This window comes from Castor canadensis, chromosome 10 (genome assembly GCF_047511655.1).
Source record: "Castor canadensis chromosome 10, mCasCan1.hap1v2, whole genome shotgun sequence".
In the NCBI taxonomy this organism is placed as follows: Eukaryota; Metazoa; Chordata; class Mammalia; order Rodentia; family Castoridae; genus Castor; species Castor canadensis.
Genome location: NC_133395.1, coordinates 76756217 through 76770404, shown reverse-complemented (window position 1 = coordinate 76770404; position 14188 = coordinate 76756217). Strand labels below are relative to the sequence as shown.

The 14188-nt window shown below is 41.7% G+C and overlaps 1 non-coding gene and 1 pseudogene across 1 annotated transcript; both read left to right on the top strand.

Moving 5' to 3' along the window:
* The first annotated feature begins 301 nt into the window (after positions 1-301).
* LOC109694707 (ras-related GTP-binding protein D pseudogene) lies at positions 302-1329 on the top strand (annotated as a pseudogene).
* Positions 1330-10980: 9651 nt separating this feature from the next.
* Trnag-ccc (transfer RNA glycine (anticodon CCC)) lies at positions 10981-11053 on the top strand. The gene has a single exon. It is a non-coding gene; the product is annotated as a tRNA-Gly (tRNA).
* The last annotated feature ends 3135 nt before the right edge of the window (positions 11054-14188 follow it).

Genomic DNA, 14188 nt, shown 5'->3' with positions numbered 1-14188 from the left:
TTGAAAAATTTGATTATCTGAAAAATTAAGACTTCTTAAAAAATGGCATAAAGAAATTTGAAGTCATTTTCTTACATATAACCAACAAAGGATAAGTAAACAGGATAGAGTTAAGTCAGTTAAGTCTGCTTTATTTGTGGATTTATTACATGTGATTATTACATGTGATTTTAACTAGCAAGATAAATAAAAAGAAAGCTATAAATAAAAAATCAAATGAAATATCAAGAGAAACAGGCCGTGAATCATTGGTGGGGAGGCTGGGACAACTCCCACCCAGCCCCATCTTCAGTGGGCTTTGATGAGCTAGATGCTGGGGAAGCTGCAGCTTCAGGAGGAGGAGGAGGAGAAGGAGGAGGGAAAGGGAGAGGGGAGCTGGTGGGGCTTGTGGACGATGGGGATGGCCTGGCTCCTCGGATGCTGACAGTAGGATGGATGAGGGAATTGTGGACTTCCACCATCCCTTCAGCACTGAGGTGAAGCCCAGAATCCTGCTCAATTCTCCCCTGGCCAAGGAGAAGCGGCAAGTCCTCTACTGAGAAAGGTGTCTTTCACAAGATGTCTCCCAGAGAACACTGTTCTTGGAGAGGACCAACAAGATCTGTCCAGAAGATGTTTCCAATGGCAACTTTGTCAATTTTCAGATTTGGGATTTCCCAGGACAACTGGCTTTTTTGATTCTGCTTTTGACTATGCAGCGATCTTCAGGAGAATAGAAACACTGATTCTTTGACATCAGCTCTCAGGATGATTACCAGGGCATCCTGGCCCAGCTCCACCTCGTGTGAACATTACATCAACTTTGAGGTATTTATTCGTAAAGAGGATGGTCTGTCAGATGACCACAAAATTGATACCCAAAGAGACATCCACTAGAGGGTGAGTTATTACCTTGCAGATGCTAGGTCAGACAAAATGCACCTCGGCTTTTATCTAACAAGCATATTTGATCATTCAATACTCGAGGCTTTTAGCCAAGTGACTCAGAAACTTGTTCTACATCTCCAAACTCTAGACAGTCTGCTAAACATCTTTATCTCAAATTCTGGAATTGAAAAGGCATTTCTATTTGACATGGTAAAATTTATATTGCCACTGAGAGTACTCCAGCGAACATGCAAACCTATGAGCTCTGCAGTGATACGATAGATGTGGTTATCTACATCTCTTGTATTTCTGGTTCCAAAGAACATGGAGCAGGCTCCCCGATGACAGAGAATCAACAGCCATTATAAAGCTGAGTAATACAACGTGCTTTATTTAAAAAAGGTGACAGTATTCTTGGATCTCTTTTGCTATCCCCTGTCGGACCTTTGCCAAAGGGTCTGACACATTATTCTTACAAATCTATTTATTTTTTTACAGAATGTTTCTCTTTGAATAAGCAAAGAGTCAAGTTTCTTTCTCTTTTTTTAAGAGTCCAGTTTCTAATACAACTTTATCCTCCAGGTAGAGACACTTGTGTATCTGGTAAATGGCACATTTATTATTATTATAGCCAAGTGCAGCTTCATTTTTAAGCTGGGTATATGACAGAGTTTTGCAAAAATGTGACTTTAAAAGTCTATTACTTTAAGAGCATGTGATTCTTTGGGAGAAAGGCAAAAATAATACTATGGCATAGGAACCAAGTTCATGTAGTAAGTGTACTCTTTGTTCAAACACATGTTAACATAGATTACTGCCTCAAACCTAGTAAAGAGTGGTAATGACCTTAACTAAAGAACGATGTAGGAGCTAGGACTGAAGGTTTAGGCTTTCAAATCTTTGCAATGGAATTGCAGCCTATCTTCAAGTCCTTTTGTGTTTTATCTTTGACGTGGGAGTTAGATCACTGCAGTTTGGATATCTATGTTTTGTTCTCACGTGTGACTATAAACAGAAAGTGTGACTGCACTGCAACAGTATGTTTAGTTTTGAGGACTGAAACCTTAACCTGTAGGTTTCTAGAGCAGGACAGTCTTTTGTCTTCTGAGTCAAGTAGAACTTCTACATAGAGGTTAGACTGTAAATTATCATCTCTGGTTATTTTCAGTGATGTAGTTTGGTATGAATGACCAGATGTTGAAGGGATAGAAATAAAAAAAACTGGTGAACACTTACAAAGTGTTGTTTATGAACATGATATATTTCAGACCCTAAAATATAAAATGACTAATACAAAATCACAGGAAAACTGTTAGGTGTGGTTATATGCCAACTCTGAAACACACTCCAAAAAGCAGCTGAAATGTGAGATTAAAGTATAGTAAGAATTAAAAAAGAAACATTAAAAGTGAAAAATTAAATTCCTGAATGGAAATTAGCCAGCTCAGCTGATGCAGAAAACTCTCAATGGATGTGTTATCATCTGTTGTGTTTAAACCACATGATCTGTTTCCCTGCCCACCATTTTGTGAAAATCTGCCTCCCCAAAAGCAAATGGTGCCCCCCCAAATGCAAGGTAAAAGTGGATGAGCTTAATAAAAGTGATCAAGTGACAATGTGAGATGTGTTGAAAGGTGACATGTCTTTAATCAGAAGTTGGGAGGCACTATGGAAAAATGGATCAAGCATCCCCAGTATTCGAGATAATGAGCGTGAAATAAGATCTAGCTTTGGGTGAGCAGTATTCATGTGTACAACAGTAATTTTGTGACAGCAATGTAGCCTACTCCATGTGGTGTCAAGCTATAATGCTCATACCCACTGTAGGTATGGTATGGGTCAATTTGAGTGAGTTTAGAGTCCTGAACTCTGTGTGTCGTGAGCATTCCTGGTTTTCCTCAATGGCAGTTTCCTTGGAATTGTGTACCCATGAATACCATGAATGACTGTATGCAGGTCACTCCTACAAATATATGGGATAGACATGCAGCTGAAAGAAAGGCAAAAGATATGAACTGGTATTTCACACAAGAGAAAAGTTTATGTCATCTAACCACAAGAGCAGGTGCTCGTCTCATTGGTAAGTAACCAGGGAAACACCAAGTGAGACCATGGACCGTAGTGAGATGTTTTATAACACTAGATCGGCCAAGTTAAGAAGGTTAACCATATCGTGTGTTGGAAAGGATGAGAGCAAATGAGGGTGCTTATACACCGTTGGTGGGCATGCACACTGGCACAGCCACACTGCAAAAATATTTGGCACAATCTCAAATACTTTAGCATACATAAAATAGTTCTTATGAAATGTTCACATGGGTTCTTAATAACAAAAGCTGGAAACAACCCCAAAATATTGTACAGTAGTGAAAAACTGAATGAACTCCAATGGTGTTCTGTAACATACATGAATCTTAGAAACAGTGTGTTGAGTGAAAACAGCAAGTTGCAGACCTCACTTGGTGCGGTACATTTTGTATAAAGTTAAAAAGAAACTTCACCCATATATTATTTTGTTATATATACATAAGTGATAAAGTTATTTTAAAATAAAGAGAAAAGGAGATATAAAATTCAGGATAAGGTTACCAAGTTCTTTTCTACCTCGAGCACCTGTCACTCCCATTTCCCTTTGTCTGGAAGGCTCTTCCTCTGACACCTGTGACACGAGGAATCAAGCCTCCATAACCCAGAGGAGGACCTTTACATAACCCCTCAAGTTTCTATCATATCACTGTGTTTAGTTTTTCATGGTATTTGCCTGGGATGTAAACTCCCTAAGAGCAGGACGACAGCTGGTATGTTTATGGCTGTCACACCGTGCAAGTGTAAAATAGGCGACCAGCAAGCACCTGTTGAGACACGAATATCTGGTAAAAGAAGAAATGGACTTTCTTGAACCAAATTAGTCAAAATATGGAAGATCTGAAGGAACAGATCAGCACTGTGTAAATTTTATAATCATGTTTGAATGCTTTTGTCACTGGGTACTGTTCTCTGGAGAAATGCCTTTCTGAGACCCTAGATAAAATGTTAGAGGATTCTCATTTGGCTAAGAAAGCCTCTTACAAGCTTTTCAGTGATTACCTTTTTAGTATTTATAACACAAAAAGAACAAAAAGGGAATCTGGGCCATTAGAAAAACTGATTTGAATACATCAGGCTTCCTGAGGTGGATCCTATGTATGCTATAGATTGCGTGCTTTTCCATAATAACTGAAGTTTATCCCACCACAAGTACATGAAATAAGCCAGGGGAAGCATAGAACATATTAGACTTACAGTATTTATTTATGGCCCTAAATTAATGTCACATTCTCAAGGGACTCCTAATGTATCTGAAATTCAAATAGCATAAAAGAGGATTGCAGACATTTTTATCTTATTGACATTTCAGTTATGGCAAACATAATTACTTGGGAAGATTTACCTTACTCCAAGGGACAGAAGTTATGATTCTGTATTCTTTCCCATACTTTACATTACCAGAAACCAAAAAGCAGAGCAGTCTCAAACAGGAGTAAAAAAAGAGTCAGTCCCTCAGGGCAAACATGAAGAAAAATGTCGTTGAGGCAAAACCCAGCCAATCTGGTTGTGCCGGGGGCTTGTAGGTGCTCCGAACTGCAACTGCATTTCAGAAGAACAGAAAGAAGTCCTTCAGTGCTTGGATATCAGTGTCCAGGGCAGTGGGAGCTATACTGGAGGGAGGTGGCATGGACGGTATTTAATAACTACAGCCAGCACTAGGCAGAGAATGAGCAACAGAGAAGGCTGGTTCCTGTCAGAAGCTGGAAGTGTGCACTGAGCCTCTGTTCTGCTGGGTGAAGCAGAGACAGGTGGGGGTGGCAGAGAGCAGCAAGACGGATGCATGGAACCACAGCTCCTGCCTGAGGGCCAGGCCTTCTCACTCACCTAGGAGTTGAGCGATGTTAGAATGCAGGTGCACAACTCCACCAATGGATGGAATGCTTGCACACCCTCAAACCTCACCCAGGCCCAGGACAAGAAGCCTAGAAAGCGGGAGACTACTTGGCCTGAAATCCTTGAAGCAAGAGACCTTTATGAAAACTACCCTTTTGTCTTCTATAATATTTCAATCCCTGGTTACACTAAAAAAAAAAAAAAAGACAAAAAACGCCTTGTGGTAAAATTCACATGACATAAAGTTTACCATCCTAACCATTTTAAGTGTCCAGGTCAGTGGCCTTAGACACCTGTGCAACCGTCACCACTGTTCACTCATAGAAGTCTTTTTGGTCTGCAAGACGGACTTTCTCTACCCATCAAACAGTAACTCCCAGCCCCCACCCCCGGCTATTCAACCACACCGCTCTACCTTCTATCTCTAGGGATTTGACTACTATTGGCTTCCTGCATTAATAGAATCATGCAGTATTTGTCTTTTGAGGACTGGCATATTTCTCTTAGCACAATGACCTGTTGTTCTGTGTCAGAATTTCTTTCCTTTTTCAGGCTGAATAATATTCCACTGTATGCACATATCACATTTAGTTCATTCATTCATTCATCCATTCATTCACAGACACTTGGCTATTATGAATAATGGCACTATGAATACAGGTGTATAAATATCTGTTTGAGTCCCTGTTTTCCATTCTTTGGGGTGTATACTCAGAAGTAGAATTGCTAGATCATCTGAGAGTTTTATTTGTAAGTTTTTGAGGAACAACCATATGTTTTCCATAGCGGCTGCACCATTTTACATTGTGGGACTATGAAGAACCAACAATGCATAGGATTCTAATGTACACAACAAAGTAAACCACTGGAACTGTTCACTTCATTTTATAGAATACTACCATCAGATCCGGCTCATTCTTCTCTCCCTCTCTTCTTTTCTCAAGCATACATTTCCTGTCAACTTTTTCTTATCAAAAGCTTAGGACTACCACCACACACGGTGGATCACACCTGTAATCCCAGAGGCTCTCAAGGCAGAGATTGGGAGGACTGTGGTTTGTGGTCATCCCAGGAAAAAAGCTAGGAGTGGTGGTGTGTGTCTGTAAACCAAGCTACAAGAGAGGTGTAAGTAGGATGCACATTCATGGTCTAGGTTGGCCTGGGCAAAAAACCATGATCCTTTTTGAAAAATAACTAGAGTCAAAAAGGCTGTGGGTGTGACTCCAGCATAATGCCCTGAGTCCAAACCCTAGTACCACCACCACCACCACCACACACAAAAAAGCTCAGGATTTGTGCTAGGGATGGGGAGCAGCCAGGCTGCTAAGAATAAAGCTTAATGTTGACAGTCATCATAAGTTATATTTGCATAGCATTTACAGAACATAAAACCTTGTTGTACTTATTACCTATCTGATTCCTGCCCTGAAAGGTCTTATTATTCCCCTCTGATAGCTGGAGAATCCAGGGCTCCTAGAAGCTAAGTAACCTGCTCAGATTAGATAGCTATCCTGGGAACAACATCTCTGACTTGACCCATCTGGCTCCTTTCCCATTCCACAGTGTGATGTCTCCAGTCCACTCCAGAGCACAAGCACGAAACCAACGTGATTCTTCTCCTGGATAATAAGGGGACGAGAGACCCAAATTCTTACGAATGCCATAAAATAGCCTATCAATACCTGTAATGGTCACCACCTGTGGACCTTTGTAAACCCTCTTGGTCCTGCTGTGTGTGCCAACACTGCTTCAGCAACCCATGTCCAGCAGCTTAGACAAGTTTCACACCAGTGCAACCAGACAGTGCCTCACCTTGACTCTTCCCAGAGCATCTCTGTTTCTCTCTGCAGAGCCTCTGGCTTCATGGATGGGTCACCTGCAGAACCTCTTGCCTCTTGCATGCATACTCAAGGTAGTGGATGACTATAACTTGTGAACCATCTTTGACCAATCAGAAGCAGTCAAAGAATGTGCCCTTTCCTCTTCCAAGAGGGCATGTCTGAGATACATTCCATGAAATGTGCTTCCAAAAGACCAGGGAAGATGCACTTAGCAGTGACCAACTTGAGGACAGGCCCCCTTTCCTGTGTGCCTGCTTCTCAGGGTCAGTTGCCCCAAAATGCATTTGAACACAAACTTCCCCTCCTGCGTTTCTCAGGCTACGCTTTCAGAAGAGCCTATGTTAGGACAGTGAGTTCTAGAAGGGGTTCTAGAGAGCAGCCCCTCAGGATGGGATCTTGGCTGGACCCCTTTCCAGTCAGTCAGCAATAAGGACTCTGCTGAAGTGGAGATGTCATGTGGTAATCCTGCAGGCAGGAAATTGCTAAGATTCTCTCTGTGGCAGATTGGACTGTGAGAAGGTGGAAGCTTTGCAGTAGGTTTAGCATTTAACAGCTTGGGGCAAAAGTAATTATACAAATTGGGGTAGAGCTACCTAGGAGATTGAAGGCAAGACTGGTCTCCCAGGTCTGCTGGGCCACTGATCTTGGGAGGGGTGTTTGCTTTGGAAGTATTTTGAATCCTCAGACTTGCTTGAGACATCTGGAGCAGTAGAAGCAGCACCCCCTCCATCTCGCTTAAGCAAAGAAAACTGCTTGATTTCCTGTAAAAATCTCACCTAAGGCAAGTGCCACACAAAGCAGCGCTGCGGTCCTCAGCTCTGCCCACACTGTCCCTCCATTGCCTCAGGGCTGGCGCCCCATGTCAGCTGTCAGCTCAGCCTGAGCAGAAAAGTACAGACCTTCCCCCAGGGCGAACAAGTTTGAGCACACACATACACACACACACACACACACACACACACACACACACGCATACATATATGCAGGCATCCACACACATGCACACTCACACACACTCGACTATCCATATCTTTAGTGTTCACATCCTTGGGTTCAATCAACCACGGACTGAAATTATTTGAAAAAAATAGCGTCTGTACTGAACATGTACAAACTTTCTTCATGCCATGATATCCTAAAAAATACAGCAAAGCAACTATTCACATAGCACGTACTTTGTATTATGTGTCGCAATTGATCTAGAGATGACTTAAGGTAAGTGGGAGGAGGTGTGTATGTGTGGCAAATCCAGTGCCATTTTATTAATTTTTATTTTAATTCTTTAGAAATGTGGATGTGGAACCCTTTATTAATTTGCATGTCATCCTTGTACGGGGGCCATGCTCATCTCTGTACACATTTTACATGTGTGCATATATATGAGTGACCCCCTACTGTGCCATTTTACGTGAAAGACTTGAGCATCCATACATTTTGGTACCCACGGGGGTCCTGTGAACATTTTCCTATGGATACGGAGGGGTGATGTAGTTTGTAGCCGAACATTCTCTTGGCTGATGTGTGGTACTCTGTGGTCAACAGCTGGACTATATTGGCTCAAGACCCATTGGGCAACAGAAGGATTAGGTCCTCTTTCCAGCGCTGCCAGTCACCCACTCATAGTTTCTACTTTCTCTAAAACCTACTTTGCTGGGTTCAAGGTTATGATTCAGTGTAATGGTTCCAAAGAACTTGAAACTACCATGACTATCTGGACACTTTGATTTCTCCATGCCAACAGACCAGCAGGAAAAGAGTTATTATTCTGGCAGAAGATATTGATCCTAATTATCGTAAGGAGATAAAATTGTTGTTAAATAATGGAGGCAAAAGAGTATTCCACAATGTAATGAACTCACCACAAGTGTTCTGATGCTCCCACACCCAGCAGCAGCAATAAATGGGCTGCTGACTGTAGCAGTCGTGGCTCAAGAAAGGCAAGGCACTGAGGGGTCAGACTTCTTGGGGAGGAAAGTCAGAGTCACCCCATCTTACAAACAAGCTATGCTGCCAAAGTCCTGGCAAAGCAAAGAAAAACTGGGACCAGACATGGTGGCTCACTCTGTAATCTCAGCTAATAGGGAGGAAGAGATTAGGAGGATCTGGGTTCAAGGACATGCCAGAAAAAAGCTAAAGAGACCCCATCTCACCCAATAAACTGGGCATGGTGGCCAGTGCTTATCATTCCAGCTATGCATGAGGCATCGGTGGGAGGGTCATGGTCCAACCAGCCTGGGCAAAACCACGAGATCCCATCAGGAAAAATAACTAAAGCAAAAAAAAGTTGGCATGGGAGTCTTTTCAGAGATCACTGCTGGTCACCACCATGAAGGAACTCTGTGATAGACCGGACATCATGAAAAACAGAAGGTACGAGTGGCGCAAGGAGACTATTTGAGATACGCTTTATAAGACTCCAGCAATATCAAGCCTAAGTTATCTGGAGCGGTGCTGTCTCCATAGTGGACTTTACTGTTGGCTCTTCTCTCCTTCCTTGGCTCCTTTTGCAGGCCCCTGGGATCACTTCCCAAATAAACCACCTGTGCACAATACTTTGTGCTGTATAATTAGGAGGACCCAGGCCACTCACAATGCATTTAATGCATAGCCTGAATCATCAGAAAGTAGGCCAGGCACTAAAAGAAAAGCAGAGTGCTGAAGCCAGAGTGGAGAGCAAGTACTCAATTCGCAGACAGAACTAGGGCTTCAGCTGTTTGGGGAATGGAAGACAAAGTGTTTGGTTGGCACTGAGATGTCTGCATGAAGCCTCCAAGGCCACCTCATCAGCAAAAAGGTGGACTACCAAAAGACAAAAACCTACCCTTCATAACGAGGAGTTCAGAGGAAACCAAATATGATCTCTACAAACAGCAGAAAAATGTCACGACTGAATGTGCACTCCTAAGATTCCTGTGGAAATCTTGTCCTTAGCCTTTGGGAGGTGATTAGGTCATGAGGGTAGGGTCCTCATGAATGGGGTTTCTGCCCTTATAACAAGAGGCCAGAGCTCTTTCTTGCCCTCTTTCCACTATGTGAAGATATAAAATGGTTGCCGGAAGAGGGCTGTAACCAGAACCTGACCAGGTGGTCACCCTGATCTTAGACTTGAAGCCTCCAGAACTGTGAAAAAGAAATATCGCTTGTATGTAAGTCGCCTAGTTTATGGTGTTTTGTTATAGCAGCCCAAGCTTACTAAGACGGAAAGTACATACTATTATCAGACTCTCAGGAGTTCAGGTATTAGACTAACGAGATGTAAAAATTTAAAAAGTATTCCTAACAGGCTTACTGAAATTAAATACAGTATTAAAAATATGACAAAAGTGCTGGGCACAGTGGTTCACATTAATAATTCCAGCTACAGGGGAGGTGTAGATAGAAGGATAGCACTTCAAGGCCAGTCTGGGCAAAAAACGTGAGACCCTATCTGAAAAATAACTAAAGCAAAAAAAGGGAAAGGGATATGGCCCAAGTGTAGAGTGCTTGCCTAGCAAACATGAGGCTGTGAGTTCAAGGTCCAGTACTGCCAAAAGAAAAGAAAAAAGTATGAAGTGATCTGGCATATTTGAAAAATAATTAACCGGAATTTGAAGAAATGGAAATGGAAACTTTAAGAAATGAAAAAGAACTAAAGAGAATGTCAAGAAAAATATAATAAATGAGAAAACTGATGAGTATACACTGTTGATGAAAGATTAGTGAAACAGAGTAGAGATGTGAGGAAATTATCCAGAAGAGAAAGAGAGAAAGAGAGAGAGAGACACACACACACACATACACATACACAGAGAGACACACAGAGAGAAACACAGACAGACAGAGAGAGAGTGAGCAAGACAGGGAGAAAATAAGAAAAAAATCAAGAGGATTTCTAGAAAGCTAGAATGAATATTAGAGGATAGTATTCAAGAGTTTTCCAAAATTAGTAAAAGACAAGAATCATAGGTTGCAGTGATCATGAGCAAGAGGAGTAAAAAGAAATCCATAACTAGACATGAAGAAGCAAACTGCTCCACAACAGAGACAATGAGAAGATGTGATCAGCAAACAGAGAAGCTGGGTCCTTCCCAGAGGAACAGCACTGGCAGCTGACTTCATGGCATCCACTGAAGACAGTGGAAAGAAAAGTCATCATTAACCTACAGGGATAAAATAACAAATGTCTGCTTTGCAGGGTAGAAGAACTCCATTTAGAAACTGCATGGTATCGCGTAAGATGGGTAGGAGTATAAACTCTCAAAAGTCCTTTCTTGTTTGGGAGAAGCCAGAGATATGAAAGGTTAGAATTTCCAGTTACCTCTATATGTTGAGAGTTTAAGGATAACTGATGAATTAAAAATGAAAGCTTAGAGGGGTTGTAGCCCAGTGGTAGAGCACTTGCCTCCCATGCACAAGGTCCTGGGTTCAATCCCCAGCAACACACACACATACACAGAGTGTATAACTTTTAGAACAAGAAACGTATGGTATGTATCATATATATCATATAAAAATGTATGATATATAAAACCATATATATATATATTTATCAAGCTCACAGGATTACAAACAGAAATTAACAAATTCAGCATCATAGTGGGACATATTAATGCTCACAGTAATCCACAGCTCACGGAGACAAAATATTAGAAAGAATATAGACGATTTGGACCAAAAATTCAAAAGCTTACCTAAAAATCCCACCAGAGTACCCTGCTCTTAAAATTAGAAGTTACGCATTCTTCTCAAGAACACGTAATATTTATGAACAGGTTACAAAGAAAGTCTCTATCTATTTCAAAGAATCTGTATCAAACAGACTAGGTTTTCTGGTCACAATGCAATTAAATTATAAATCAACAGCGAAAAGATATCCAAAGAAAGGCCCTCTGCATTTAGAAGTTGAAAACACACTTCCAAAATAATTCATGGGCCAAGAAGTAATTGTAATGTAAACTTAAGAACTTAAAATTTATTGATATTGAAAGTATTCAGATAAAAACCAGTGGGAAATTTATATGAAAAGAGTGAGAATGAATGAGGTAAGCTTTCAACTTGAGAAGTTGAAGAACAGTAGAATAACCCCCAAACAACACAGGAAAGAGGAAATGATAATAATTAGAGCAAAAATTAGCAAAATTGTAAATAACATATAATAGAATCAACAAGATCAAAAGGCAGTTCATGGCCTGGATTTGTGGCTCAGTCGTAAAGCTTTTGTCTAGTACGTGTGAGGTCTGGGTTCAGTCTCTAGCAACACACAGACACACAAAAAGTGGTTCTTTAAGAGACGAACCAAAAAGAAATAAACCTTAGGCATAATGAATTCAGAAAAAGAATTTAAAGGTACAATTAAACAATATTGGAAATAAAAATGGCCACAACTATGGAAGTAGCAGTTATTTACAGTTGATGAGAAAATACTATCACTAGAGGCTGGGAAGGGCTAAAGAAGACAGATAAAGGGAAGTTGGATAATGGGTGTCAAAGCAGAATTACATAGATTAGATAAGTTCTGGTGTTTGCTGCATAGAATCTATTAGTTACTTTCTGAAGGTTCAGGAGAGGAGCTTGCATCCTACCCACAGGAGATGGTTTGATCAGTGCACACTGTAGGCACACGTTGAAATACCACACTGAATCCCCTGGGGTGGTGGTTCATGCCTGTAATTCCAGCTAGGCAGGAGGCAGAGATTGAGAGCATTGAAGTTTGAGGTCAGCCCTGGAAAAATATTAGGGAGACCCCATCTCAAGCAATAAACTGGGAGTGGTGCTAAGTGCCTGTCATTTCAGCTGTTCAGGAAATGTAAATAAGAGGATCAAGGTCCAGGCCTGTCCAGATAACAAATACGAGACCCTAATTAAGAACTAACTAAAGCAAAAAGGGTTGGGGACATGGCTCAAGCAGTAGAGCACCTGCTTAGCAAGGGAGAGGTCTTGAGTTCAAACCCCAGTACTGCTCCAAATCCCTACTCTGTACCCCATTCATATGTCTGGTTACTACATGTTAATAAAGGAAATTTACTGCTTGTTAATAAAGTTAAATTTCAACAAAAGGAGATACTCTAAACAATTTATGCCACTTGTGGAGGTGGCTCTGAGAGCAGATGGCCTGGGACTGTGGGCTCCTTGAGCTATTGCCGACCCTGCAGAGAGTCCCTCATGGCACACCTTCCCCAGAGAGTGTCACCTGATCGGTCCAGGAAGAACATAGAAATCTAGCCATTCAGCCAGTCTGGAACAACTCTGTTCCTTTCATGTGTGGAGTGGACCCATGTAAATGCTTAACCACTGCCTCTTTGAGGGAAAATGCTCTGATTTGTAGAGTCTGCCACATTCTATGGTGAAATTGTCCCCCTCTTGACAATTTCAACCTACAAAGTGACATCACTGAATTTGGATTTGGAAATGTACACAAAATAGTACCCTGTTATGTACTATTTCCCCTATGCACAAAGATTAGTTATAACAAACTCAAAAGATGACTTTACTAGTCATGTAGTAATTAGGAAGTGATGAGTTTTGAGTGTTTATTAGCTTTATAGGTTTATATACTCTAATCTTTAATAATGACTGTGTTTAACAACTGGCTCACAAAAGTCCTAAAAACTTAGAGTTGGTGCTTGTGAGCTGGTGGGAGCAGATGCTCTAGAGCTCCCTGAGGGGTTGGATGAGGCTTTATTGGGATTGAGTTATGGTCTAAGGTCTCCCTCTGTCCAATCCTGGTGTCTGTTCCTTCCCAGAGGCACTGACCCCAACAACTCTCCTGCTGCTTGGTCAGCCAATCTTCTGCCTAGGGTGTCATTCATGACTTGCAAAAATCACTCTATTCTTTCCTTCTGTTGTTTCCCACTGGCATTTCAGCATCTTGGAATTTCCCAAGATGCCTCTGGCCAACCTGTCTGCTCTCAGTCTGGTGAGGCTCTGGCTGGGAGAGAACCAGGATCTAGCACCTGCCAGGCAAAAGTTCTACATTGGGGTACACCTCCAGCCCCTAGCACGCACCTTTGATGCTCTGCACCACATCTCCTGGGCTATGCTTTGCCAAGCTCTGATAGATGTACTCTGTCACCTGCGCTCAAGTTGACCCAGGTCAACACCTCAAGGATGGTGCCAAGCTCCTGAAGCTTTTGGGACTTGACTTGCCAACAGGAATTCTGATCAATGGAGACTGGGAGCTAGGGAGTAAATGCTCAGCCTTATGGCTTTGAAATAATCATTCTGAAAGGACTTCTGTAAACTTCTTGGAGATCCCAGTGCTTTGATTCTGTGAGCCTGTTGCCATCAGCAATGGCCTTCACAAAATATCTTCATACTGCCTTTTCATGCTTTCCTATCTCAACCTCTTCCCTTCTTCCTGGGATCACCTTCTAAATTAAACTATCTGTGTTTGAGTTCTTCTGTCAGGCTCTGTTCTGGGGAATCTAGGAAGGACCTCAACTAAGACATGTCCTGATCTTATTTTTTTTCCACAAAAGAACATTCTATTCTTTCTCTCACAGTTTCTAAATACAGCGAAACTCGGTGTTAAAATGGCACTTACCTTGAAATAGCTTCTGGGCACAACAGGCAACCGGCAG